Source organism: Erinaceus europaeus, chromosome 4 (genome assembly GCF_950295315.1).
Source record: "Erinaceus europaeus chromosome 4, mEriEur2.1, whole genome shotgun sequence".
Taxonomy (NCBI): Eukaryota; Metazoa; Chordata; class Mammalia; order Eulipotyphla; family Erinaceidae; genus Erinaceus; species Erinaceus europaeus.
The window spans coordinates 104,454,974-104,480,134 of record NC_080165.1 but is presented as its reverse complement, the minus strand read 5'-3'; the positions used below and the strand labels follow the sequence as shown (position 1 = coordinate 104,480,134).

Below are 25,161 nucleotides of genomic sequence, written 5' to 3'. Positions count from 1 at the left end.
GAGAGGGGTGAGGAGATGGAATGGGGAAGAGAAAGACACCTGCAGACCTGCTTCACCGCTGGTTAGGGACCCCCCTGCAGGTGCAGGTGGGGAGCTGGGGGCTCCAACCGGGATGCTTGAGCGGGTCTTTGCTCTTAACGGGATGCGCTACCGCCCCGGCATCCCATTCATTTTATTATAATGAGAGAGAGGGAGAGGAGGAGGACAAGGGGAGGAGGAGGTGGAGGAGGAGGGAGAGGGAGAGAGGGAGAATTACAGAGCGATCAGACTCAAGTTTGTGAGTCAAACACTTTATCCACTGTTGTCACCTCCCTCCTTGTCCGTCAGTCCTTCCTTCCTTCAGAGATTTACTTAGAGAGGGTGGGGGACCCTAGACCATCATTCTGGGATTCGAAGTCAAGGGTCACGCTCAGGACTCTGTCCCCACAACTGACCCTCTGCACCTCTTTCCAGGACGCCTGCCCCCTCAGCCCTCCTTATTTTATTTTACTTGTCGGGGGGTCGCCCTTCCCCTTCTCTCCTGGAGCTGGGGTCCCGCTTCCCGCCCGCATGACCCGCGCTCCTGGGAGTGGGGAGGACCACTGGAAAGAGCGGAGCGAATCAAAGGGCGGGGGGGAGTCAGCCCCGCCCGCAGGCCCCGCCCCGCCCCGCCCCCGCGCTCAGCTGCACGCCCGCCCAGCCTACCGCGCATTCCCTCCGGCCGGGTCGCCACGCTGCTGCGTCCCAGGTGAGCGCCCCCCCCCACTTCGGGCTCCCCAAGACCGGGAGCTGCCTGCCGGGCTCTCAGCGCTCCAGGCGCCCCAGGCTCCCAGCTCGTGGTCCTGGCACTCCGGACTCCCTGCGCTGGTGCTCTCTGCGCCCCTGTCCTCCCCGCGCCTCCTAGTCCCCGGGCTGTGCGTGCTCCCCGCGCCCCTCGTGCCCCACCTCGCGCTCCCAGTTCTACTCCTCGAGCCGGTTCGTGCTCCTAGTGCTCCCCAGCGCCGTGCTCCCGGTGTCCCCAGCTTCAGTGCTCGTGGAGTCCATGTCCCGAAACACGTCCCGAGCTTGGCGCTTACCTCGCGCCCTCCTCCCCTCACGCCCTCCGAGGCCAGTGCTCCGCTGTCCGGAATACCCCGCTGTGGCCCTGCGAACCCGTGGCTTGGAGTCGGTGCTCCTGGCCGCGCCCTCTGCTCTCCGCAGCCCCATGCTCCCGCCGCAACCCCTCCTCCGGCCCGCCCGCCCCCCGCGGCTCCCTTCCTCCGGCGTTGACTCACCTGCCAGGAATAGGGACCTGGCTTCCCGGCAGCCCCGCCCGGGGCCCTGAGTCTGTGGCCTGGGTCTGCAGGGACCCCGCAGCACTGGGGGGATCCCCCACTGGGAGGCGGCGTAGAGCGCTGGGCTGGGTGACCAAGGGCCAGCACCTCCTTGTGTACCCTACTACCGGGAGCAGGGGTGCGGCGTAAGACTCTTGGGGGTGGGGGATGCCTCTGTGAGGCACATGCACCCCACGATGGGAAGTTGAAGTCCTCAGCCCAGAGCTTCCCCAGGTGGCTCGGGACCTCCTCGCCTGCGCCTGGGTGCCTGTCACTGCAGCCGGATCTGCGGCTTTGGGTTAGATGAGGTGATAGGGAGACTTGTTGGAGGGGACTTGTCCCCATCCGGCAAGAGTGTGGTTAGGAAGCATGTGGAGCTCCTGTGCTTCCAGCAGGCTGGGGGATGGGGGTGGAGGGCGGCCCTGGAGCCTGGGCCCAAGACCCGCAGCTGTCCATACCCAACCCTGATGCAGCTGCCTTTGAGAGCATGGACCCTGCTGCCTGAAGCAGTGCAGGAAATGGGTAGAGATCTTCAGCGGCTATTGAGAGTTGGGGGTGTTTGTGGGGGTGAGGACCTCCACCCCCAAAGAGAACACCATTTTAAATCTTGAACACTTTATTGTATTTATTATTTTTTTTTTTTGCCTGAATCTAGGCTCACACACAATTCCAGGCTCCGGGCTGTGTTTTTCTTTTCTTTTTTAAAAAAAAATATTTTTATTTATTTATTTACCCTTTTGTTGCCCTTGTTTTTTATTGATGTTGTCATTGTTAGATAGGACAGGGAGAAATGGAGAGAGGAGGGGAAGACATAGAGGGGGAGAGAAAGACAGACACCTGCAGACCTGCTTTACCACCTATGAAGGGACTCCCCTGCAGGTGGGGAGCCGGGGGGCTTGAATCGGGAGTCATATGCCGGTCCTTGCACTTTGCGCTATGTGCGCTTAACCCGCTGTGCTACTGCTAGACTTACCCTTGTTGGTTTTTATTGTTTTTTTATTTTTATTTTTTTAGTTATTATTGTTGTTGTTGTCATTGTTAGATAGGACAGAGAGAAATGGAGAGAGGAAAGGAAAACGGTGGGCGGGGGAGAGAAAGACAGACATCTGCAAACTTGCTTCACGGCCTGTGAAGGGACTCTCCCCTGTAGGTGGGGAGCCGGGGGCTCGAACTGGGATTCTTACCTGTCCTTGCGCTTTGGGCCATGTGCACTTAACCCGCTGCGCTACCGCCCGACACCCTTCTTTCTTCTTTTTTAAAAAAGATTTTATTTACTTTATTAATGAGAAAGATAGGAGGAGAGAGAGAAAGAGCCAGACAGCGGGCGGATCCCGGTTTGAGCCCTCCCCCCCACCTGCAGGGGAGTAGCTTCACAAGCGGTGAAGCAGGTCTGTAGGTGTCTGCCTTTCTCCCTCTCTGTCTTCCCCTCCTCTCCATTTCTCTCTCTCCTATCCGACAACAACAATAACTACAATAATAAAACAACAAGGGAAACAAAAGGAAATAAATAAATAAATAATCAAAAATCTTTAAAGAAAAAAAAAAAAAGAAAGAGCCAGACATCACTCTGGTACATGTACTGCCAGGGATTGAACTCAGGACCTCATGCTTGAGAGTCTAGTTCTTTAGCTACTGCGCCACCTCCCAGACCACTGTGTTTTTCATTAAGAGAGACACCACAACACCAGAGCTTCCTCTGTTGCCATGGCACCTCAGTGTGGTGCCAGGGTTGGAACCTAGGTCCAGACATGGCAGTTCAAGGGTCCTACCTGGTGACCTAGCTCTCCCTCCCTGTGGGGTCTCCACTGACTGGTGATTGAGGGCACATGAAGACCTGGCACCAGAGCTCCACAAGGAGATGGTGATGTGAGCTTAGTGTTTGGAACTTTCTGAAAGGAGGGGCAAGGGACTTGTCTGTGAGGAGTAGGGACTCTTGTCCCTGCTCCTCCATCCACCCTGAGAATGTGCACGTTCTGGTGGAAGTCCCTTTCCACTGCTCAAACCAGGTGTGCTATGGGGTTGGCAACCAGGGTGATAAGAGACAGGAAAGCTTAACTCACTTCCTCTCTCTCTCATCTCTCTCTCTCTCTCTCATGTGCAGCACATGTAATGTGAAAAAAACAGCCAGCACATTTATGACATTTATGGATTTTTTTTTGGGGGGTCGCTACAAGAACATCAGACTTTTTCAGATAGAAGCAAAGTGATACTACAGCACTGAAACTTCCTCCTGTGTGGTGGGGGCCTGGCTCAAGTGTGCGTGGTGTACATGGCAAAGCAGCGCACTATCCAAGTGAGCTGTCTCTCTGGCCCCATTTATGACATTCTGATTATTGTATTTTCTTTTGCTTTTGTGTGGTGCAAGGGGACAAACACAGGACTTTACACATACGGGGTGCGCACTCTACCACAGAAATATGCTCACGTTGTTGACTGCCTCCCGCCACCAAGGGCATTCATGGAGTGGAAACAGTGTAGGTTTGGAGTGAGGCATCTTGTGGTACAAGATTTTTAAATATATTTATCTCAGTGAAAGAGAGGTACACTTAGAGAAATCAGAGCACTGCTCAACTCTGGCTTATATTGGTGCTGGGGATTGAACCCGGGACCTTAGAGCCTCAGGCATAAAGTCTTACAGAACCATTATGCTATCTCCCCTGCCCCCTGTACTAGTTCTAACAGCCAATGCTTAGTATTTTTAATGCTCTTGGGCTTAGTTTCCTAATGAGGTAGGTGTGTGTGTGTATTCATCCAGGAAACTTGGTGTGAGAATTCAGTGCAGTGTGGGGCAGACCTGGACTCTTTCCTGTGGCTTTTGCCCCAGCACTGATGTGTGGAACACTGCTTTATGCTCAAACTTGTGTCTCAGGGGACCAGCTGGAGGTGGGGCTTTGCCACCAGTCAGCACTGGGTCTCTACTGTGTTCTTTTTCCCCCCTGTTTATTTGTTTGCTTTACCAGAGCACTGTTCAGGTCTGGTTTATGGTGATTCTGGGACTTTGGAGCCTCAGGCCTGAGACTCTGCTTCCATAAACATTATGCTATCTCCCTGCCCTCCTTTTCCTGTTTTCTTTGCCTTCCCTTTCCTTCTTCCTCCCCGCCCCCCAGCTTTTTTTTTTTTTTCTCCACCAGGTTGTATTGGGGGACTGAACCTGGGACTTTGGAGTCTCAGGGCAGGAAAGTCATTTTCAGAACCATTATGCTGTCTTTCAGCCCTATTTTACTTTTTTTTTTTTTTTAAATTCTTTATTAAGAAGAGAGAGAAAGAGCCTGAGCATCACTCTGGTACAAGGGAATAGAACTCTGGGCCTCATACTTTCAAGTCTGAGACTAGCCACTGTACCACCACCCGGGCTCAATACTGTCTTTTTTTTTTTGTTCAATACTGTCTTTATTATTATTATTATTTTATATTTATTTATTACCTTTTGTTGCCCTTGTTGTTTTATTGTTGTTGTTATTGATGTCATTGCTGGATAGGACAGAGAGAAATGGAGAGAGGAGGGGAATACAAAGAGGGGAGAGAAAGATAGACACCTGCACACCTACTTCACTGCTTGTGAAGTGACTCCCCTGCAGGTGGGGAGCCAGGGGCTGGAACCGGGATCCTTCTGCTGGTCCTTGTGCTTCGTGCCACCTACGCTTAACCTGCTGCACTATCGCCCGACTCCCATTATTATTATTTTTTAATTGTCACTAGGGTTATTGCTGGGGCTTGGTGCCTATATTATGAATCCATTGTTCCTGGTGGCTGTTCCCTTCCCTGCCCTCCCTTCCCCTTGAGTTAAAATAGTGGCTAATTGAGAGGGGAGGGGAAGATAGAGACAGACACCTGCAGACCTGATTCACTGCTCAAGATGCCTTCTCCCGGCAGTTGTGGAGCATGGGCTTGAACCCAGATCCGCTCACTCAGCCGAGTGTGCCACCAGCTGCCCTGGTGTAGTTATGTTTATGACACTCACAGGACACAGACCAGGGCTCCACGGCTTGTGTGTTGCTGGGGATGGAATCCAGGCCTCATGCGTGCCAGGCCTGTGCACTCCTGCTGAGTCCCCAAACCAGGCTTGCTGCACTGTAATGGACACTCTCATGGAGTGCCAGATGCCCTCATGTTAACAGTGGGGAAACTGAGGCCCCAGAGGGACAGTGAGCTGTTGGCATGGCCGAACTGAAACTGAGTCTCCTGTTGCTCTGTACCCCACTCATCGTGCTGCCCAGGCCCCACCTCCTCTCTGGTGGTGGCATTTAGGTAGCCAGGAGCCAAAGATGCACTCCTTTCCAGCGGGCAGGCAGCACAGAGTTTGGATTCTAAGAGTGGGGTTTGGGGGGCAGTGGCTTGGGAGAGCACCAGCTTGTTTGTCTGAGGCCCCAGAGACAGTGACTCCAGCCCTTGCACCACCTTATGGCAGAGCAGTGAGCACTGAACAGTCCTCTCCCTCTCCCTCTCTCTCTCTCTCTCTCTCTCTCTCTCTCTTTCCCATCTTCTTTCTTTTTGGTCAGAGACAGAGAAACTGAGAGGGAAGGAGGAGATAGACAGATACCTGCAGCACTGCTTCACAGCTTGTCAGGCTTCCTTCCTGTAGCTGAGGACCAGGGGCTTGAACTCAGGTCCTTATGCATAGTGACGTGTGTTCTCCACGCTGGGTTTTTTGTTGCCCAGCTGCTGGGAGGGCTCTGCTCACCACCTCGGCTCCTTTGAGCTTGGCTATGGGGGAGGAGAGGGTGACATGGGCAGTATGGGCTGGGCTGGGTGCTGTGCCTGGCCTGTGCTCATCTGCCCCATCTGACCCTTTGCTGGCAGAGTGGGGACAAGGCTCTGAAACCTGAGCTGAGCAGCTGCTCTCCAGCCCCTCCTCCATGGGGGCTTTAACCATTGAGGCCCAGGTGGAGCTGGGGGCAGACTTCCTGGCTGGGAGCCTTCAGATGTCTGTGTTCCAGTGCCACTATTGTATTTATTTATTTACATATGTATTTATTTATAAACAGAGGCAGAGAGGGACTACACATTGAGCTTCCTCCAATGCACTGGAGGCTGGGATTGAATCTGGGTGGTGCACATGGCAAAGCAGCGCTCTACCCAGTTGAGCTATTTCATTCTTCTAATATGGCAATTCTGCCCATGGCTTTTTGATTTTTCCACTTAGATACTGGGAGAGATTCTTTCTTAAATTTTATTTTTTTAATTAATTATTTTTCCCCTTTTTGTTGACCTTGTAGTTTGTCGTTGTTGTTGTTATTATTGTTGTTATTGCTGTCATTTTTGTTGGATAGGGCAGAGAGAAATCAAGAGAGGAGGGGAAGACAGAGAGGGGGAAAGAAAGATAGACACCTGCAGACCTGCTTCACCGCAGGTAGGGAGCTGGGGGCTTGAACCAGGATCCTGCCGCTGGTCTCTGCGCTTTGCGCCACCTTGCACCTAACCTGCTACGCTACCGCCCTTAGATTTTATTTTTAAGATTTTATTTTATTTTTTACCAGAGCACTGCTTGGCTTATGATGGTGCAGGGGACTGAACCTGGGACGTTAGATTCTCAGGCATGAGAGTCTTTGCTTAACCATTATGTTATCTACCCCTGCCTTTTAAAGATTTTGTTTATTAATGAGAGAGGGAGAGAAAACCATAGTGTCACTCTGGCACATGTGATACATGCCTGAGAGTCCCACCTTCTGGGCCACTAAGATTTATTTATTTATTTGGGGTGTGTGTGTGTGTGTGTGTGTGTGTGTGTGTATGTATGGGTGTGTTTTGCCAGAGCCCTCCTCAGCTCTGGTTTATGGTGGTGCTAGAGATTGAACTTGGAGCTCCAGAGCTTGATGCATGAGAGTGTTTGCATAACCATTATGCTATCTTTCCCATGCTAGGATTTATTTATCACCATGAAACAGAGAGAAACAAGAGAGAGAGGGAGATGGAGATGGAGAGGGAGAGGGAGAGGGAGAGGGAGAGGGAGAGAGAGAGAGGACCAGAGCATTACTCTGGCACAGGAGGGATCCAGCTGGAGAGTCAGACGCTCCAGCCCCTGTGCCACCTCCCAGGCCACAGCTGCGGTATAACATGGTCTGCTGGTGGCCACAGGATGGTGGGGGGAGTTTCCAGCAGGACTACAGCCCCTTAGCCCATGCCTAACTCCCTAGTGGCGGGCAGGCAGGCAGACAGCGGTTCACGGGGAAGCTGGAAGATGGGCTCCCTGGCAGCAGGAGTGGGCGGGCCTCCATGGGTGGGGACTCACTTCCTCTGACCCAAACTTCAGGGAACAATGGACTTCAGAGGAGTCACCAGGGGCAGGAAATGGGAGCTGAGCAGAGCTGAGCAGAGGCAGGGGTGACCCTCCTGGGGGCTGGGCTGCACATCCGGCAGGGAGTTGGGGATATCGCAGAGGGCACTAGGGAGGGGTTGAGGATACTGGAAGGAGCAGGAAAAGCTCTCCCCATGGAACTGGTGTCTAGGGGACCCCAGCTGCAGGGAGCCCTTAGGTGGCTGCCCTCCTGGCCGAGGCCCTTTGGCGTGCCAGCCTCCACTGTCAAGTCAGGCCTGCCCCTTACCTAAGGGCCCTGAGATGTCTTGGCTGGTCCCCACCCTGGTGGTAAGCCTCAAGCAATAGTTGGTAGGGAGGTGACGTGTGCCTGGCTCTGGGTGGGGACATACTGGAATGGGGGAAGCTGGGCAGACAGAGATGACATGAAGGGGTCCTTCTGTCTTTAAGCTACAGCCTGTGCGAGAAGACTCCCTTCTCCAAGCAGGTAGTGGAATGTTCTAGGAGGCAGGCTTTTCTCTCTCAGGCCTTTATCTGTGTAGGGCAGACTCTGAGCTGCAGGCATGTGCTTGGAAGCAAGAGCCAGAAAACTGATCCAGCTTTCTTGAGTTCAGGTGCTATCTTTTTCTAACCATATATATATATATATGGTTTTAATGAGAGAGAGAGATACAGAGAGAAATACACAGAGAAAAAAGAGACCAGGTCACTACCCAGATCTGACTTATAGTGGTGCTAGGGATTGAACCTGGCACCTTGGAGTCTCAGGCATGAAAGTTTTTTTGCATCACCATTAAATGCTGTCTCCCTAGCCTGACACTTTCTTTTTAAAGATGATTTGTGGACAGGGGAGATAGCATAATGGCTCTGCAAGACTTTTTTAAAAAAATATTTTTATTTATTTATTAATGAGAAAGATAGGAAGAGAGAGAGAGAGAGAGAGAGAGAGAGAAAGAACCAGACATCACTCTGGTACGTTTGCTGGGGATTGAACTCAAGACCTCATGTTTTATCCACTGCACCATCTCACTGACCCAAAAGACTTTCATTTAATTAAAAAAATTTTTTTAATTATCTTTTTTTTTAAAAGATTTTATTTATTGTTTCATGAAAACTGATAGGATAGAGAGAAAGAACCAGACTTCACTCTGGTACATGTGCTGCTGGGGATTGAATTTAGAACCTCATGCTTGAGAGTCCAATGCCTTATCCACTGCACCACTTCCTGGACCACTTAATTATCTTTTTAAAAATATTTTTATTTACTTATTTTTATTATTGGAGAGAGACAGAGAAATTGAGATAGGAGGGGAGATGGACAAGGAAAGAGAGAGACACCTGCAGCCTTGCTTCACCACTGGTGAAGCTTTCCTCCTACAGGTGGGGGGTAGGGGCTTGAACCTAGGTCATTGTGCACTACAGTGCGTGCACCTAACCAGGTATGCCACCATCTGGCCCCCCTTTTTAATTATATTTATTTATTTATTGGATAGAGACAGCCAGAATCGAGAGGGAATTGGGTGATAGAGAGGGAGAGAGACAGAGAGACACCTACAGCCCTGCTTCACCACTTGCAAAGCTTTCCCCCTGCAGGTGGGGACTGGGGGCTCGAATGCAAAAGACTTTCATATCTGAGCCTCAGGTTCCAGGTTCACTCCCTCAGATTGAACTGAGTAGTCCTCTAGTCTCTCTCTGTCTCATTCAAATACAATTTTTTAAGTTATCTTTATTTATTTATTTGGATAGATAGCCAGAAATCGAGAGGGAAGGGGATGATGGAGAGGGAGAGAGACAAAGAGACATTTACAGCACTGCTTCACCACTTGTGAAGCTTTCCCCCTGCAGGTGGGGCTTGAACTCATGTCCTTGTGCACTGTAACATGTGTGCTCAACCAGGTGAGCTACCACCTGGCCCCTCAATTACAATATTTTAAAATAAAATAAATACACTATTTATTATGGAGAGGGAGAAGCAAAGCATCACTCTGATACATGTGATTTCAGGTTTCAAACTCAGGACCTTATGCTTGTAAGTCTCTCTCTCTCTCATTGATATACTACCTCCTGAGCCATGAGATTGTCATGTTCTTAGAGATCTGGTTTTGGGATCCTGTGAGAAGCTGCAGGAGTGACCTCAGAACCTCTCTAGGGTCTGGGAGGAGTGCTAGCAAGTAGGAGGAGGTACAGGTAGAGAGCCTTGAGTTCTGTCCTGACCTGTTTCTTCCACAGGGCCAGCAGGGTTGGGGTATGGAAATGGTAGGCCAACAAGCTCCTCCCGGACCCCTTGTCAGAGCACAAGCCTGACTTTTGTCATTTGTTTGTTTGTTTTACCAGAGCACTCACTGCTTAGCTCTGGCTGATGGTGGTAAGGAGGAACCTGAGACTTCAAAGCCTCAGGCACCAGTCTTTTGTGGAACCATTATACTGTCTCCTCTCACTCTTTTTTTTTCTTTTCTTTTCTTTTATGCTTGTCATTGGGGTCACAATGCTCCAGGCCTGCATTTTCAGATAGAAAGACAAAGAGAAAGAGACCGTAGCACCAAATCTTCCTCTACTGGGGATTGAGCTTGTACCTGGCAGGGCTCATGGCAAAAAACAGCTCACTATCAAGGTGAGCTATCCTCTGATCACCTCCAGTGTGACATAGCCCTGGAATCTTCCACTGGTGGCCACTGACTGAGAGAATTTGCACTAGGACCCCAGACCCTGGCCCCTAGGCCCACATCCTCTGTCTTTGGAGACACTGAGCAGAGTTGAGCGGAGAAGGTAACCAGCAAAGGCTCACTCTACCAGGTCTTGGAAAGATAACCTAGCTCATGTGGAAGAATGTTCAGTAATGACTGTCTGCATGCAGTGGTTTCCTTGGGTCCTGGAGAAATGAATACAATCTGTTGCCCTTGTTTTTTTTTTATTGTTGTTGTAGTTATTGTAGTTATTGATGTCGTCATTGTTGGATAGGACAGAGAGAAATGGAGAGAGGAGGGGAAGACAGAGAGAGGGAAAGATAAGACACCTGCAAACCTGCTTCACCACCTGTGAAGCGACTCCCCTGCAGGTGGGGAGCCAGGGGCTCGAACTGGGATCCTTAAGCCGGTCCTTGCGCTTTGTGCCACATGCCCTTAACCCACTGCGCTACTGCCCAATTCCCCGAAATGAATACAGTCTGGTCAATATGACAACAAAGTGAATCTATTGCTGTTGAAAGTCTATGTATCTTCTTTACCTCATCTCAGATGGAGCTTGAAGCAATCATGTTAAGTGAGATAAGTCAGAAACAGAAGGATGAATATGGGATGATCTCACTCGTGGACAGAAGTTGAAAAACAAGAACAGAAGGGAAAACAAAGGAGAAGTTGGACTAGAGTTGGTGTATTGCACCAAAGTAAAAGACTGGGGTTGGGGGGAGGGTTCAGGTCCTGCAGCATGATGGCTGAGGAGGACCTAGTGGGGGTTGAATTGTTATGTGGAAAACTGGGAAATGGGGCAGGGGTAGATAGCCTAATGGTTGTGTAAACAAACTTTCATGCCTGAGGCTCCAAAGTCCCAGTTCAGTCCCCCGTACCACCATACACCAGAGCTGAGCAGTGCTCTGGTAAAAGAAAAAAAAAAAGAAAGAAAGAAAACTGGGGAAAAGTTACACATGTACAAACTATTATATTTTACTGTCAACTGTAAACCATTAATCCCCCCCAATTAAAAAAAAATCAATACATGCTTGGGGGGGCAGGCAGTACACCTGGTAGAGTGCATGTGTTACCATGCACAGAGATCTGGGTTCAAGACCCTGCTCCCCACCTGCAGGAGGGGGCAGTTTTATGAGCAATGAAACAATGCTGCAGGTGTCTCTTCCTTTCTATCTCCCTATCTCTTCTTTAATTTCTCTTTTTCCTACCGAAAATCAATCAATCAACCAACCAACCAAATCAACTCATGCTCATTATAGAAAAGCTTTATTTTTTAAAGAATATTCTTTAAATTTTGTAATTGTATTATTTGTTTATTGGATAAAAAACAGCCATAAATTGAGAGGAAAGGAAAGATGGAGAGGGAGGGAGACAGAGAGACACCTGCTTCGTGAAGCTTCTCCCCTTACAGGAGGGGACCAGGGGCTTGGGCCTGGGTCCTTGCACACTGTAATGTGTGTGATTAACCAGGTGCGCAACTCCCTGCCCCAATAAATACATCTTTAAATAAAAGAAGTGGGGGCTGGTGAGATAGTTCGCTCGGACAGTGCGCTGCTTTGACATGTGATCCAAATTCAAGCCTGGCTCCATCACATTGGAGGAATCTTCAGTACTGAGGTCTCTTTCATTCTATCTGCATTTTATTTTATTTTATGTATTATTATTGCTTTTTACCAGAACACTGTTCAGCTCTGGTTTATGGTGGTGCCGGGGATTGAACCTGGGACTTTGGAGCCTCAGACATGAGAGTCTCTTTGCATAATCACTATGCTATCTGCCCTGCCCCTTTTATTTAATTTTTTCTATTTTATTATTATTATTGTTTATTATTTTATTTTATTGTTGTTGTTATTATTGTTATTACTTACCAGAGTCCTGCTCAGCTCTGGCTTGTGTTGGAAGCAGCCTCTGCTGGAGAAGGCCCTCTTTATTGCTTTGGCAGATCTGCATGCTGCCTGGGGGTGTCTTCACTGTACAGACCTGCCTAGGGGCTTGAGGCTCTGAGTGGGTCTCTGCGGGGATGGAGATTGAGCTGAGTGCCCCCTGGACCTCGACTTCCTCCCTATGCCCAAGAGCCTCAGTCTTAATCACATAGAGAAGATGGGGTCCCAGTGGGAGCCCAGAGATATCTTTTCTATTGGGACAGCCTGGGGTTTCTGTAGGAGCTGTTCCTGGACTGGACTGGACTGGGCTGGGAAGGAGAGCATTCATCAGCCAGGGAGGCGGGGGTGGGGGGTGGGGGGGATGGGAGGATGGAGGTGGGGGTGGTTGGGAGGGGTGTCTGGCTTTCCTCATCTCTGCCTGAGCATGGAGGTGGGGATAGGTTGTCCCTTGTTTGTTTGTATGTTTATTTTCTCCCTGAATTACTTTAAAAAAAAAAAAAGATTTACTTGTTTTATTTCATGAGCTACAGAGGGAGAGAGAGAGAGATTGATTTGGAATACCAGAGTATCATTGGCACATGAGATGCCAGGGATCAAACTCAGGACCTCATGTTTGAGAGACAGACCAGTGCTTTATGTACTGCACCACCTCCTCAGTAAGATATTTTTGCCATCAGGGTTCTTGTTGGGGCTCAGTGGCTTAAAGACTCCACTGCTCCTGGTGAACCCCCTTCCCTGCCCCTCCCTCCCCCCTTCCTCCCTTCTGTCTCTCCTCTCCCCTCCCCTCCTTCCCCCAGCAGGTGGTGTTGTGTCTAGTGTTGACCTGTTGAATAGGAGGCTCATCGCTGGCATCACATGTACCAGAGTGATGCTCTGGTTCTCTTTTTCTCTGTTCACTTCTCTCCCATGTTAACAAGTAAATTTAGAAGCAGAAAATAAAAACAAACTAGTGAAATGAATTTTAAAATGTAAATTCTTTAATTTTTTTTTTTAATTTGACAGGGCAAAGAGAAATTGAGAGGGATGGGGATATATATATATAGAGAGAGAGAGAGAGAGGGAGAGGAGATATATATATATAATATATATAGAGAGAATATATATATATATATATAGAGAGAGAGAGAGAGAGAGAGAGGGAAAGGGAGAGGTAGAGGGAGAGAGAGAGGGGGGCAGGTGGGTACTAGGGGCTTGAACCTGGGTCCTTGTACTCAATGAGGTATGCATTCAACTGATGCCTCACTTCCCAGCTCCTTAATAATAATATAAGTCACCAAGCTACTGTTCCTAAAATATTATTGTTTAAGCATGTAACAAATAGAAGAAAAATTAATGAGATAATTAGCTTTCTTTTTCATATTTTTCAAAAATATTATTGTTTAAGCATGTAACAAATAGAAGAAAAATTAATGAGATAATTAGCTTTCTTTTTCTTTCTTTTTCGTATTGTATCTTGAGGGTCTAGATATGGTGCATCTGGTTAAGTGGACATACTAGCATGCACAGGACCTAGGTTTGAGCCCTGGCTCCCCACCTGCAGGGGGAAGCTTCATGAGCTATAAAGCAGGTCTGCAGGTATCTCTCTCCCTCTCCCTCTCCCCCTTCCCTCTCTCACTTTTTCTCTGACGTGTCAAGTAAAACAAGAAAGGAAACATACACACACACACACACACACACACACACACACACACACACTCACTCACACTGGAAGAAACAGCTACTGGAAGGGTAGATTTGTCCCAGCAATAACCTTGGTGGCAATGAAACAACAACAAAAAACCCAAAGTATTGGAACTCCAGCATTATTTATAGATTTATGTATTTATGAAAGAGAGAGAGAAAGGCAGACCATCACTCTCGCACATGTGATGCTGGAGATTGAACTTAAGACCTCATGTTGGAGAGTCCAACACTTTATTCTATGCACCACCTCTCAGGCTGTGCATTCTTTACACTTAACAGAGCATTTCAGTTTGAATTAGCCACTGGTTAGGTGTTGGGTGGTCACACAGCAAATGTCTGCATTAGCTCTAAACAGAGCCAGCCTGCCTGGGTTTGAATCTCTGTCCTGCCACACTGAGCAGTGTGTTTCCCCGCCAGGGCTCTTAGCTCCCCTTGAGGACTGGAGACATGGTAATGCCTTGCAGTGCTCACTCTTCACATGACACATGATAAGCGGGAGAGGCTGGGGTGAGCTTGGGGTAACTCGGGGGTAGAGTGGCCCTCTGCTGCTGCTGGAAGGTTCTACCTGCACCAAGAGCTTCTGCTTCCTTATGTTGTCTTTAGCTCAGATGCTGCAAAGTATACCTGCCTCCTGGAAGTGAGAAACAATCTGCTCTGCCCGATGACAGAACTGTTCCAGTCCTGTGACAGGTGTGCTCTGGCTTTCTGGCCGGTCTGCCTGGACTTGGAAGTATGCTGGCCAGTGTGGGGGAAGCACAGGCTGCTCAGATCTGCTCCAGCGAGAACCATGAATCTTCATGTGGAGACAGGAGGGGAAGCCACTCCCGGCCTGTGGGCTTTAAGCAGCAGTTATGCTGCCTGTGTGAGAGAAATGGTGACGCTGTGTCTGAGCTCTGGCAGCTTGGGGTCCCAGCACCTGTGTGCTGCAGGAAGTGTGGCGTGGATGTGGGGTGGCTTCTGTGCTCAGGGAGTTTGCACAGCCCAGGGGTGACACAGTAGATAAAGTGTTGGAGTCTCAAGCATGAGGTCCTAAGTTCCATCTCTGGCAGAATGATGCTCTCATTCTTCACTCTCATTAGTAAATAATTTTGTAAAAGATTTCATTTATTAATGAGAAAGGAGAGAGAGAACCAGACATCACTGTGGTATATGTGCTGCTGGGGATTGAACTCGGGACCTCATGTTTGAGAATCCAATGCTTTATCAGCTGCACCACCTCCCGGACCACAATAAATAATAATTTTTGTTAAAGTTAAGTCTTTTTATTTATTTATTCCTTTATGTTGCCCTTGTTTTATTGTTGTAGTTATTATTGATGTTGTTGTTGTTGGATAGGACGGAGAGAAATGGAGAGAGAAGGGGAAGACATAGAAGGGGAGAGAAAGATAGGCACCTGCAAACCTGCTTCACTGCCTGTGAAGTGACTTCCCTGCAGGTGGGGAGCCAGGGCTTGAACCGCGATCCTTAAACCGGTTGTTGCTCTTTGCGCCACGTGTGCTTAACCCGCTGTGCTACTGCCCGACTCCCCCAATAAATAATTTTTTTTAGGGAGTTTGTTTTCCTGTCGGGGAGAAGCCAATGAATGGCCTATAAGAGGTAAGAAGGAGTACAGACAAGCATGGGTGGGTTGGTCTAGAGGGGGTTCATACTGATTGGGAGGGGCTGGGACAACTTCACAGAGGAGGAGGCTTCCAGCTGTCTTTGAAGGGTGGTGTGTGTGTAAGAGAGGGACAGATGGAGGGGAGTGGGAGGCAACAAGAAAGGGAGAAATATTTTTTAATGTTTTATTTATTATTTTTCAGTGAAGGACAGATATAGAGAGAAGGAGCATGGGAGAATATGTACCACAGCCCTGCTCAACTCTGGCTTCTGATGGTGCTGGGGGTTGAACCTGCCACCTCAGAGCCTCAGGCAGGAGAGTGTTGTATAAATTATTCTAGCTCCCTGGTCTGCCATTTTGTTTCTTCCAACATAGAGGTCCCAGCATCTTCGTCCATGCTTGGGATTGTTTTTGCCATTCTGATTAGGGGTATTTCACCTGCCTTTCCGAGTAACCGTGGTATGGAGGAGGGTCTTTGCATGGGTTTATTTGCCCAGGAAGAGCTCCTTTGTGAGGTGCCTGTCCTCATCTTCTGCCTGTGATTTCCTGATTATTTAGTTAAGAGAGTTCTTTAGGGGAGCTGGGCAGTAGTGTAGTGATTTAAGTGCACATGGTGCAAAGTGCAAGAACTGGCAAAGCACAAGAACCGGTGTAAGGATCCTGGTTCAAGCCCCCAGCTCCCCACCTGCAGGTGGGGGGGTGGGGGTCACTTTGTAATCGGTGAAGCAGGTCTGCAGGTGTCTATCTTTTTCTTCTCCATTTTCCCCATCTCTCTCGATTTCTTTCTGTCCTATCCAACAACAATAGCTATGACAACAATAACAACTACAACAAAGGCAACAAAATGGGAAAAATGGCCTCCAGGAGCAGTGGAATCGTAGTGCAGGCACTGAGCCCCAATGATAACCCTGGAGGCAAAAAAAAAAAAAGTTCTTTAGATTTCTAGCTTCCAGCTGTGTGGTTCATTTGGGGGTGGGGGGAGAAAAATCAGATTGGAAAACTCCCTGTGAAAGAACTTGGAAGCAGGCTGGGAGGTGGCACACCTGGTCAAGCGCATAGAATACTACGCAAAAGGATACGCATAAGGACCCAGGCTCCAGCCCTCACTCCCCACCCGCGGGGCCACATTTCATGAGTGGAGAAGCAGGCCTGCAGGAATCTATCTTTCTCTTTTTTAATTTTATTTTAATGAGAGAGAGATATATAGAGAAACACAGATACCAGAGCACTGCTCAGCTCTGGCTTACGGTGGTAGTGGGGACTGAACCTTGGAGCCTCAGGCATAAAAGTCTTGCTGAGCCATTATGCTGTCTCCTTAGCCTTGAGTCTTTCTTTCTCTTTCCCTCTCTATCTCCCCTGCCTCTCTCAATCTCTCTGTCCTATCAAATGGAAAAACAACAACAACAAAGGCCAGCAGAAGTGGTGGATTTGTAGTGCCAGCACCAAGCCCCAGTGACTGGAGAGAAAAAGAAAAAGGAGTTGGTAATTATGAGGACATTGAGTGCTAGGCTAGAGCCTGCTGTCTGAACCTTGTCCTTTATCTTCAGGCAAGTGGGAGGAGTGGGGGCAGGCCCCTGCACAAAGTTCTGACCAGGTGTATGGCCTAGCACCTGCTACAGAGAGGGCTTCAGAATGGGGGCATCGGGCTGCTCAGGCCTGGCTGACTGCTCCCAGCCGCCCAGGCCTGGCCAGTCCCTTCCAGAACAACAGATGTTCCTTCCTGCCCGACCTGGCTTCCCACCTCCACCTCCTTGGCCTGGTTTCTAAACCTTATGATGGTGTACTCTGGAATGGGGGGTGGGTGGGTGGGGCCACTGGCAGGTGTGGGGGCAGGTGCTGTGGGTGTAGGGCTGGGGCACAAGGGCTAGCTTTCTGGGTCAGGGTGGGTCCATTGTGTTAGGAACCTCCCCCAGCCTGGGGTCTGGGGTTTGAGGCCATCACTAGGCTTCCTTTTTAAAGTTTCACTAGAGCACTGCTTACCTCTGGCTGGTGATGGTGCTGGGGATTGAACTTGAGACCTCAGAGCCTCAGGTAGGAGGGTCTCTTTGCATGACTCCAGAATGCTGTCTCCCCAAACCCATCCATTAGACTTTCTAGAGTATCCTCATCTGTGTCTCTGTTCCTATCCTGTTAGACTGGCTCTGAGGCAGATGGGTCTCTCTCCCTCTCCCTCCCTCCCTCTCTTTCACTCTCTCAACCAGAGAGAGAACCAAAGCACTTCTCTGGCACATGCAATACTGGATTGAGCTTGGGACCTCCTGCTTGAGAGTCCAGCACTTTATTCACTGTGCCCTCTCCTGGGCCTCGGTAGCTAGTTTTCTTTTGTCACTGCCTTGTATCCACTTTTCCTCTCTTTTATTTATTATTTTATTTATTTATTATTATTATTATTTGCCTCCAGGATTAATGCTGGGGCTTGATGCTGGCATTACGAATCCACTGCTTCTGGTGGCCATTTTTCCCCGTTTTATTGGGAAGGACAGAGAATTGAGAGAGTAAGGGAAGATAGAGAGGGGAGAGGCCTGCTTCACTGCTTGTGAAGTGACCCCCCTGCAGGTGGGGAGCCAGGGGTTCAAACCAGAATCCTTGCACGGGTCCTTGCATTTCGTTCTATGTGCCCTTAACTCAGAGAAACACTGCCCGGACCCACTGCCTTTTATTTTTGTAGGAGACACAGACCTGTGGCTGCCCTCCCCTCATCTCAGGCCCCTCATACCGGGGTCCCAGTTTCCTGCCCTCCTTGCTCAGAGGCACTGCAGTGCTGGACTGCTTCCTCACAGCTTCTTGGGCCCATGGTTCTGAAGCCCATGTGGGCTGGGGTGGGAGCCTGTGGTGACCCACTTTCTGGATGTGTCAGGGCCTGGCCCACATTCCCATACACCAGGCTGCTAGGGAGACTGTCCCATCTCCCAAGGGGGTGAGGGGCCGGGGGAGGGCTTGGAATAGCTCATTAACCTCATTGCCCCTAAGGCTGAGGCCTGGGGGCTAGGTGGGGCCCTACTAGCTTGTCCAGCCCTGGGTCCTAAATCACTTTAGAATTTTATCTCCCACCTGCTGCCCCTCCCTGCTGGCCCTCCTCTCTCCTACTGGCCTGCTTCCTGCCTCTTTGGTCTCTTCCTTGTTCCTCCATCTTGACTTCTTCCTCATCTTTCAGTGGAACTCTCTCTCCATCCTCCCTCTCCTTTATTCCTCCTGTCTTCCATCCAACAACTGTTGTAGTCTAGGAGATGAGAGACAGAGAGGGGCGGGAGGGGGAGAGGGAGAGGGGGAGAGAAAGAGGGAGAGGGAGAGGGAGAGGGGGAGAAAGAGGGAGAGGGAGAGAGAAGGAGAGGGGAGGGGAGGGGAGGGGAGGGAGAGGCTGATACCAGAGCACCATTCTGGCACATGTGATACTGGGGACGGAACTCAAGACCTCATGCTTAAGACTCCAACGCTTTTCCCACTGTACTCCCTCTCAGGTCTTTCATGTTATCCTCATCTCTTTGCAAAGCACCTCACCTTTCCCTGTCTGAGACTGAGGAAGTAAATGCTTTAGGGAAAGTAACAGAATGTCTCATCAGCCCCATATCTGATAAGGAGGCAGATTTTACTTATCAACTAATTTTTGCAGAGTTGGGTCTGCTTTTTCATTCCACTAGAAAGACAGAGGAGGAGCTCCCACAGCTACAATGATGCTTTCCATGTGCTGCCAGGGCTTAAACCTGCGCCATGTGTGAGCTACCTCTCCAAACTCAGATTTTTTTTTTTTTCCAACAGGGAATTTAGGCCCCAGACTCTGAGCTGGGCCTCTGCGCAGTATCCACCCAGCCCCCTGGCTGCAGCCCCAGGGGACAGTGAGCTAAGTGAAGAAAAGGTTTCCCCTCCTGCAGCTGCCTTACCTCCTCCCACCCCCCAGAAGTTGGGGCTTGAACCCAGGGCTTCATACAGCAAGGGATATTCTCTACCAGGTGAGCTATCTCCCATCCTAGAGACAGACGTTTGTCCCAGTCACAGTGGAGTGAGCTTCATGGTCTGCCCCACCTGGGGGTGGGGTGGTGGTGGTGGTGGTCCTGGCCTGTGAGGCTGGTCTGGTAGTTTCTGAGGCCCAGGTCTGGCTTCACCCCACCCCAGGGCCTGGTTTTTCCTGCTGGGTGCTGGTCCAAACCAGCCCAATCCAGTTCTCAACTCTGCTGGGTTGTTTTCTTCTCCATTCCTTTCATCCCACCCGGCCTGGGGCCCAGGGAAGGCTCGTTGCCATTGTGCTTCACCACACAGCACTGAAGCTGCCCCCATGTGGTGGGGGCCAGGTTTGAACCTGAGTCACCCGCATGGCAGAGCAGGCACACTATCCAGGTGAGCTATCTTGCCTGCCCTCTCTCCATTTCTTTCTTTCTCTCACCCTTTCATTCCTTTATTTTTACTAGCACCCTGCTCAGCTCTGGCTGATGGTGCTATTGGGGATTGAAGCAGGGACCTTAGAGCTTCAGGCATGAGAGTCTTTTTGCATAACCATTATGCTGTCTCCCCACCCTCTATCTTATATTTCTACTGAATTAGTAAGCCTTCCCTTTATCTCCTCAATCTTCTTACCCCTCTCTCCCCTTTCTCAGTGCACATCTTTCCCCCTTAGTTTTTAGTTGAGGAAAAATAAAATATTTATTTAAAGTGGGGAGAGAGAGAGGGAAAAAAAACCCCACCAGCGTCACTCAGGCACATGCAATGCTGGTAATAAATTCAGGCCAATGCTTTATCCACTGCACTACCTCCTGGGATGTGGTAATTTTTTAAAATATATATTTTATTTATTTTGTGAGATTTAGAGAAGGGAGGGCTGGGAATTGAACTCAGGACCTTATGCTTACATATCCAGTGGTCTGCCCACTGTGCCTCCTCTGCCTGCTGAGGAAATGTCTTTACAAGACTGTGGTTGTCACAGGGGTGTAGTGTCACCCTCCACCAGAGGATACTGGAACCTAGTCCCTTTCCATATTCCGCTTCTCCTCCTCCTCTTGAGTCTTTGCATTTCCCCCTTCTGTTTCCCTGTGTTCTTCTTATATATTTGGTAAAATACAGATAACAAAATTTAGGGGGCCAGGCGGTGATACGCCTGGTTAAGTGCGCACACTACAGTGCACAAAGACCCAGGTTCAAGCCCCTGGTCCCCACATGCAGGGGGAAGGCTTCATGAGTGGTGAAGCAGGGCTGCAGGTGTCTCTCTGTCTCTCTCCATCTCCATCCTCCCTCCCCTCTCAAATTCTGTCTCTAATAATAAATAAAATTTAAAAAATTTTCAGAATTTAACAGCTGAACCTATTTTTTAAATTGCCACCAGGGTTTTGTAAATTGCCACTGGGGCTTGGTGCTAGCACTATGAATCCACTGTTCCTCGTGGCCATTTCCCCCCCCCCCCCACAACCAATCTTATTTGATTAAGACAGAGAAATTTTAATAGGAGGGGAGATAGAGAAGGAGAAAGACAGAGAGATACCTGCAGACTTGATTTACCCCTTGTGAAGCTTCCCTCCTGCAGGTGGGGAGCAGGAGATATAACCTGAGTCCTTGTGCCAGGTAATATGTGCATTTGACTGGGTGCACCACCACTTGCCCCCCTCCTTTATTATTATTTTAAATTATTTATTTGTTGCCAACCCTCATTTTTTTTTTTTTAGGGTGAGAGATACACACACACAGAGTGAATAGACACTTTGTAGCGCTATTCCACTGCTTGAAAAACTTCCCCCCTGCTGGTGGGGACTGGGGTCTTGAACCTGGGTCCTTGCACGTGGTAACTAATGTGTGTGCTTAACCAAGTAAGCTACCACTCATCCCATTATTAATGAATTAACACAAGAGCAAGAGGAGAGAGAATCAAGAGCATCACTCTGACACATGTGTTTCCAGGCTTTAATCTCTACACCTCATGCTTGAATGTCCAGCACTTTATCCACTGCACCACCTCCTTGGCTGCTGTTAGGTTTGAGTCAAAGCTTTGCCAAAGTGCAGAGTCTTCTGCACATCTCCTGAATAACCACATCTGCAGCCCTTGGCATGGAACTAAGAGCTGTTTTTTTCTAGCTGGGAGTTTGCACTGCTGGGCTCTGGGGCTGGGGGAAGGCGGGACAGGAGGCAGGGAACCAAGTCCAGGATTATTTTTACTCCTGGGTTTGTGGCATATGGCCCGGGGCCACTGATCCCATCTGCCACCCCCCACTACAGCCAGGGGTTGGGTGGGATGCCTGGGGCCCTACTCTGTGTGCCCCCCTCCTGCCAGCCACAAGAGACAGTCGTGCAGGTGAATATGGGTGCACAGATGACTCTGTGACACTTAGGCACTGTATTCCCAGGTATTTTATTGCTAGATCATTTGATAGTTTTAAGTAAAAAAGTTGTTTTCTGAGGATCCTTCCTACACACGCAGCTTTCTCTGGTGGTTGTACCAGTTTACATTCCTCCCAGCAGTGTACAGCATTTTGTATCCTTTAGGTCCACTGTTGACTTAAGGCCAGAATATCCTCATGGCCCTGGGTCCTTGTCTCCTGCTCCTGGAGTGTCTGGGTTCTCAGGGCCAGTGTGCTCATGGACAGGGTGGAACGTTGAGGCCTGTGGAGGGGTGCTGAACAGCTTTGGGGATGGGCTTTCCTGGACCCCACAGGGTTTCTTCTCTCCCCTTCCTTCCCCTCCCCTCCTCTCTTCTTCTTTCCCCTCCTTTCCCCTTCCCTCCCCTCTTTTCTTCTTTCTTTTTTTTTTTTTTTCCCTCCAGGGTTATTGCTGGGCTCGGTGCCTGCACCATGAATCCACCGCTCCTGGAGGCCATTTTTCCCCCTTTTTGTTGCCCTGGTTGTTGCAGCCTCGTTGCGGTCATTATTGCCATTGTTGATGTTGCTTTGTTGTTGGATAGGACAGAGAGAAATGGAGAGAGGAGGGGAAGACAGAGAGAGAGGGGAGAGAAAGACAGACACCTGCAGACCTGCTTCACCGCCCGTGAAGCGACTCTCCTGCAGGTGGGGAGCCGGAGGCTCGAACCGGGATCCTTACGCCGGTCCCTGCGCTTTGCGCCACGTACGCTTAACCCACTGCGCCACCGCCCGACTCCCTCTTTTCTTCTTTCATAACTAGGGTTATTGCTGGGGCATTATGAGTCCACCACTCCTGGTTAAGGTTGGGATTAGGGTTAAGTTTTTTCTTTCTTTCTTTCTTTCTTTCTTTCTTTCTTTCTTTCTATTTATATTTTATTTTATTTTACCAGAGCACTGCTCATCTCTGGTTTATGGTGGTACAGGGAATTGAACCTGGGACTTTGGAGCCTCAGGTGTGAGAGTCTCTTTGCATAACCATTATGCTATGTACCCCCACCCTTAGGGTTATTTCTTTTCTTTTTTCTTTTATTTTATTTGATAAGACAGAGAAAAATTAAGTGTAGAGAGGGAGATAGAAAGGGAGAGAAAGAGAGAGACCTGCAGAACTATTTCAGTGCTCATGAAGCTTCCAGTCTGCAGGTGGAGAGAAGGGCTTGAACCCTGGTCCTTGAGTATGGTAATGTGTTCGTTCAACTGGGTGCACCACCATCCAATCCCCCCACCTCAACCTTTAGCCACTGACTGTTCTGTGCTGACTGTGGACAGGCAATGAGAAGTGGGTGGTTTGGGGAATGTCCTCCACTGTGGCCCCCCACAAATCCTTGCCCCAAAGCCCGGTCTCCGCCTGCACAGGTCGAACGGGCGCTCCTCCAAGCGGAGCCTTGGAGGGCACGGCCGGCACCATTACCTCCAACGAGTGGGGTTCTCCCAACTCCCCCGAGGGGAGCAGCGTGTCTGGGGGTAGCCAAACCTTGGACAAGCCCATCGACAATGATGCAGAGGGAGTATGGAGCCCGGACATCGAGCAGAGCTTTCAGGAGGCTCTGGCCATCTACCCGCCCTGCGGCCGCCGCAAAATCATCCTCTCAGAGGAGGGCAAGATGTACGGTAAGGAGCTCCCAGGACACTGACCCAGGGGAGAGTGGGGGCCACAGGATCTCCGGGGGCTGGAGGGGAGGGGGTGTGCTTTCTTGTGTCCTGGCTTCTTCAGGAGGGAGTCCCCTGAGGAGGAGCCTTTGGGGGATACAGCATCTGTTAAGGGGTTGGGGAAGTGTACAGCTGGCTCTCTGCAGGCTCTGCCGTGGGGGGGTGGGGGTGGTGAATGCCAGCAGAGACCTTTGTGTGCTGTCGAAATAGCTCACTTGGATAGTGAGCTGCCTTGCCAGGTGCAGAACTCAGATTCGAAGCTGGCCCTTACAACATTGGAGGAAACTTTGCTGCTGTGGTCTCTTTCACTCTCTCTGCCTTCTCTGTCTCTTTCTTCCTTCCTCTCTTCCTTCCTTCCTTCCTTCCTTCCTTCCTTCCTTTCTTTCTTTCTTTTCTTCCTTTTTTTATATTTTACTTATTCCCTTTTGTTGCCCTTGTTTTATTGTTGTAGTTATTATTGTTGTTGTTATTGATGTTGTTGGATATGACAGAGAGAAATGGAGAGAGGAGGGGAAGACAGAGAGGGTGAGAGAAAGATAGACACCTGCAGACCTGCTTCACTGCTTGTGAAGTGACTCCCCTACAGGTGGGGAGCCAGGGGCTCGAACCGGGATCCTTATGCCGGTCATTGCACTTTGCACCACATGCGCTTAACCTGCTTCGCTACCGCCCAACTCCCTCTCTGTCTCTTTCTAACCAAGCAGAGACCCACTGAGCTTTCTGAGGGTCCTCTCTGGCTAAGAGTGGCCAGGGGAGACCCGGTTTGCCGAGAGACTGTGGATGTAAATTCCACACATAGTGGTGTAAGAAGGGCCGAGCAGGGTGGCTGGACCCCGTAGACTTTGGAAGAGAGAGCATCTGGGGAAGTATGACAAAAACTGCATGGCTGTGGCCAGGAGGTGACACAGTGGGTAAGGCATTGTTGGACTCTTGTTGGGCATGAGGTTCTGAGTTAGATCCCTGACAGCACATGTACCAGAGTGATGCTCTGGGTCTCTTTCCCTAATTGAAACATACACCTAAAAAAGCTGCTGGTCTCCCTTCCCAACCCCACCTCTGTGAACTTACCCTGTGCCCAGACTTCCCTCTGGTCTCTGTAGATACCCTATTCCAGGCTCCACACCCCACACCCTTGTTCTAAAGGCCTCCTCGCCTGGCCCCTGTGGAGCCGGAAGTGAGGTCCAGTTGGTGCCTCTGTCCTCCCCCCGGGGGGGGAGGTTTCCACTGCTTTGGGGACAGGTGGACGGCCTTCTGCTCTGGAGCTGGCATGTGACGGTCAGGTGTGTGATAGGAACTGTGTTGGGGTGTCACAGTGTAGTCCAGCACCATGGACAGGACACAGCTGTGCTTGAGTATTACTATAACAGAGCACTGCTAAGCTCTGGCGTCTGAATTTAAAATTTTTTATTCCATTTAATTTTTTATTTTGACTGGACAGAAAAATTGAGAGGGTTATGAAGGCAGAGATAGAGAGAAAGAGACACCTACAGCCTTGCTTCATCACTCATGAAGCTTCCCCCGTGCAAGTGGGGAGTGGGAGCTTAAACCTAGGTCCTTGTATTTAGCAATGTGTATGTTCAACCAGGTGTGGCACAGCCTGGCCCTCTTCACCTCTGGTGGGTGGTGGTGCTGGGGATCGAATCTGGGACTTCAGAACCTCTGGCATGAAAGTCTTTTTGCAGAACCATGACTGTCTCGACTGCCCCAGCTGTGTGCTTTACTCCTTTGTGGTTGCTGTCTGTGTTCACATTGCCAGGGATCAAACTCAGGGACTGGCACACAGA

The 25,161-nt window shown here is 49.8% G+C and overlaps 1 protein-coding gene across 1 annotated transcript in view; it reads left to right on the top strand.

Annotated features, from left to right (window-relative positions):
• The first annotated feature begins 1,289 nt into the window (after positions 1-1,289).
• Positions 1,290-25,161, top strand: part of TEAD4 (TEA domain transcription factor 4) — a 61,388-nt gene continuing 37,516 nt past the window's right edge. Inside the window, exons 1-2 of the mRNA XM_060190290.1 lie at positions 1,290-1,438; positions 19,152-19,342. The gene's annotated coding sequence lies outside the window, so the exon portion shown is untranslated. The remainder of the gene's footprint in view (positions 1,439-19,151; positions 19,343-25,161) is intronic.